We start from the raw sequence: 4,437 nt of genomic DNA on the forward strand, positions 1-4,437 counted from the left end.
GTTTGCAGGTTTGGTTCTTAGGGATTTGTGATGATTTGTGCAGAGTGAAGAAAGGAAGGAAGGAGCAGAGGTCATATATTGCAGCCATTAATGTAATCCTAGATGCTGCATTATTCTATAAGATTAGATTATTAGGCTAAGCATATTGTAATGTTTGTGGAATGAGGAAACATGATTCTAGATTTGTCTGAATTTTTGTAGTTATGATGCATACGATGTAACTTATTTATTTCTCTTTAATCTGTGAATGTAAGCTGATTTTTGAAGGTTGGTAATAGAATACAGGCATGAGCTATTGTGGTTCGGGCGTATGTTCTTTTTTTGTGTGCCAGAGCAATATGAAAACTTGATGTGTCTTTTGTAGATTCATTCAGAGACCTTATTCGGAGAAGATACCGGAAGGGGTCACTACCTTGGATTCATTGTTATTGCTTCATGAGGTCAAGTGAAACAAGAGAATCAGTTCTATATGTAAGTTCCTGTAGCATGGTTGTTTCCACAAACTCTTACTTGGTGCTTGCTTGCACTCCATGATACAACACTTTATATATGATATACATAATTTCGGATTGATCAATATTGTGTTTAGTTTACTCACATTTCTTCTCTTATCTTTGTATCTGTACCTGATGGCTTTTTACAGGAAGTAGAGTCTGCTTTAAAGGCTCGTATACATGATCCAGTATTTCATAGAGTTAGACTTTTTGCTCTGTACAAGGTTCGAAGTAATACCAGAGTTAGATTTTAAATACTATATAATTCCACAGTTTTGTTTACTATATAATGCAATAAAAGGCAACAAAACATACACTTATAACTACAGTGAAAGCAACACATCATACACTTATAACTACAGTAAAAGATAGCCAAGAACCGTGAGCTTGAAGTCATCCACTACAGATGGGCAATGCTTGATGCTCTTGGATGTGTTTCCTGCAGCTCTTGGCCCGCAACGGTGTCAAGTTTGGTGAAGCCGTGTGGTTAAAAGATGGTTCAGCGAAGGTGGACTTGACTACTTGGGAAACACAAGCTTGGTCCATGCCCAAAGCAATTTGGCTATATGGGCTACCCAAGTTATTCTTATGGGCGTCGTTGAAGGATACTGTATTGCAGGTGAAGGAGCTCAAAAATGGAAGGCTAGCAATGTTCTTCATGTTTGGTTTTTTTGTACAAGCAATAGTGACAAGAAAGGGTCCATTGGAAAACCTAGCTGACCACTTGGCAGACCCTGTAAACAACAACGCATGGGCCTTTGCCACAAACTTTATCTCTGGAAAGTGAGAGAAAAAATGTATACAATTCCTCTGATTGATATTGTGATGTAAATTTGGCTTGATGTTATTATGAGTATGAAATTTTTTATTTAAATTAAGTACTATATTTTGACTATAAATATTTGTCTAATTAATATGATATTTGTGAAAATTTAAAGAAAAACAAATAAAAAACTATTAAATATGAATATTTTAAAAACTACTGATGTGAGGCCCACATGTGGGGCCCATTTTTTGTCATTTAGTATACCTATTGCAACACCAAGCCTGTGATGCTATACTCTGAAAATCCTGTTGCAATTGATATCTATAGCAAACATATTTTGTTGTGTTGCTATAGATTGTCTGAAAATCCTGTTGCAATTGATATCTATAGCAAACATATTTTGTTGTGTTGCTATAGATTGACACTGATGTAAGGTTAGATGCTTATAGTGACGGCCTTAGACCCAACACCGAAAAAGTGTTGCAATAGACATATTTTTGCCTGTAGCAACAGTTTTAGGGGTCTATAGCAACACATTTTTGGTGTTGGAAAGCCATCTATGGCATAGTGTTGTCATACAAAATTTAATATTCGTTAAATACAAATAAAATAATATTTAAATCTATATTACAACTGTACGAAATCGACTTCAAAGTGTAATCAAATGTAAAGAATCCCAGAATAGACATAATTTATGGTATACATCCGTTGGATAACTATACTGCAAGTGTACAAATATGATAAAAAAGAGCATTACATAACAGGTTTCCTCCCACTTCCAATATCAAGAACAAGTTGGCTCTATGGATTCGTGGCTGCATCTTTTTCATCGCTTACAAGTTCATCACAATCTAAAGGCCAAAAGACTTCAGAACTACTCTGACATTTGAAGAGCCTCATCAAGGGTTGATAAATTAAACATGCCACCTAATAACAGAAAGTACCATTAAAATCAAGGTCATGGAGCATGAGACAAAGTCCGTAAGTTAAGAAATAATAGTGTCCTACTATAGGGGAATGTGTGCCGGTATTAGGAATAAAACACACACACATATATATATGGTTCCTCCTTGACGCAATCAAAATTATATCCCTAGGCTTACATGCAAATGTTATAATTAGTTCAAGTCAAGCATAGGGATTCATGAGGTCTGTCAATACAAGATCACTACCTGCAGCAGAGACAGTCGCTTCAATATCCAAGAGCTGATTTATAATGATTTTTCTCAATTATAGGGAAACAGACATTTATCACATAATCAAGTGAACAATATATAATTTTTAGATAGATGACACTAGCAACTCATATTATTATGCCTACGATAATTACTCATTTATACTCTAAATATTAATTTGCTATTCTGATTGACGAGAAAAGTGCATCTATATTTCAACATTTGAATCCCAAAATTTACAACAAGGAAGCACTGAAGCCAAGTAATAAATTAGAAGAATTATGTATAGAGTACTCATAGTTCTGTAGCCGCATTAAAAATGATATAGTGCACCACATCAGGCAATGTGTAAATAGTAAGATTAACCAACTTTGAACCCTTCTTTATGAATGGAAGCTCTTGATAATGAGACTTTGCATCCCCATTTATTTCCTAAATTTTATAATAAATTATACAAAATGATTAGACTGGAAACAAAATTAACAAGTTAAGCCCAATAAATGTACATATAAAAGCTCTGGAGAGAAAAATCTTCTATAGCTAAACCAATAAATTCACTCGCTTCGGGATTCCCAAACCAAATGTTATAAAGAAATATTCAAAAATTAAATAAACAAACACCATATCATTAGCAGAGAGGCTGCTTCCATTACTGGCAGCAACTCCTCTCCAAGCTAGTGTAGCCGCCAGCTTTGCAAAGGTTAAATCTTCGGATTTACCTCCTCCAAGTCGTCAAACTAAACAAAGCTTCTTGCAAAATACATATAACAAACAAACAATGAACATATACCCAATATATGTATATATAAAATGTTAAAAATTCCTTAAAGAAATTGACAGTGCTTAAGACTCGAATTTGACACTGCTTAACACTAGAATTTGACACCCCTACAGGTAAAGTTCATTTCTATCATTACCCAACACAATCGTGTTTGCTTATTTCCAAAACAAATTTACCACAAAAAAATCAGTAATACCATAGCCCAATGTACATATATAATTCTTAAAACAAAAAAGAACATAAATTGAACAACAAAGTATCTGATCTAATCATAACAATATACATAAACCAGACAAATAACAAATTGACAAGAACAAAAGCAGGAGTTGAGGCACACACTCCAAGAATCTTCTTACAAGCTCTCTCCAAGACCATAACAATCAGCATGACCCCAACTGAAATATTAATACCCAGCTGAAAATATGTATATAATTGTACATACAACAAGGACATCCCTGAAATCAGAAGGAGGGTGACAAGTGGAGAAGTAGGCAGAATCGAAACCATACAACGAGACAAACAGAGAGAGATAAGGGGAGAGAGATGATTATACCTCAAAATCGAAACCAGAGATGGATGTTGCAGCCAATTACAGCTCAAATCCTAATTGAACACTCAACCCCAAGTCAGTCTTGTTGAACTCTTTGAATTGGGATATAAACCCAGCTTCAACCCCTAATCTAGAAAAAGAGAGTTAAAAGAGAAACTTACTAGAGAAACCCTAATTTAGAAAGAAAGGAATGAGTTAAAAGGGAGAGAAAGAGTGGGTGAATAATCAGCCCCAATTTCGTTTTGCCGCTCCTCTGATATTTTATCTACCGCCTAAATAAATTCACACATTCTTGTGCAATTATTATCTTTTCAATCATGTCATACTTGCCATGGTTGTTTCTTATTTCTAAAGAACTTGTAATGGCTGCTTCATTTTTTTGAAAAAAATTTAGTATACATTTTATCTTCCATAAATTTTACTCCCTCTATCCCTCCCATTTGTTTACACTTTCCTTTTTTGATATCCCTTCCAATTGTTTACATTTCAAAACTTTCCAAAAATGGTAAGATTTTTATAATTTTTAAAATAACTACATCCACTATTTCTCTCCATTATACCCACTTTATATATATAATATTAATCGGTCTCACTACTTTACTCATTTTTTTAACTTTCCTCCACTATTTTATCATTTTTCTTAAATTCCGCGCCCCACCCAAATGTAAACA

General features: G+C 34.2%; 1 long non-coding RNA gene across 7 annotated transcripts; it reads right to left on the minus strand.

The window, feature by feature from the left end:
- Positions 1-1,859: 1,859 nt before the first annotated feature.
- LOC141717833 (uncharacterized) lies at positions 1,860-4,136 on the minus strand. 7 transcript variants are annotated; one of them, XR_012573817.1, is made up of 4 exons: positions 3,770-4,136; positions 3,556-3,611; positions 3,057-3,182; positions 1,860-2,432 (listed from the first exon to the last, which is right to left on the minus strand). It is a non-coding gene; the product is annotated as an uncharacterized LOC141717833 (long non-coding RNA). The 7 variants fall into 7 exon arrangements; XR_012573811.1 differs by having other exon boundaries at positions 3,556-3,671; XR_012573812.1 differs by having other exon boundaries at positions 3,057-3,185; positions 3,556-3,671.
- Positions 4,137-4,437: the final 301 nt, after the last annotated feature.

Source organism: Apium graveolens, chromosome 4 (genome assembly GCF_009905375.1).
Source record: "Apium graveolens cultivar Ventura chromosome 4, ASM990537v1, whole genome shotgun sequence".
Taxonomy (NCBI): Eukaryota; Viridiplantae; Streptophyta; class Magnoliopsida; order Apiales; family Apiaceae; genus Apium; species Apium graveolens.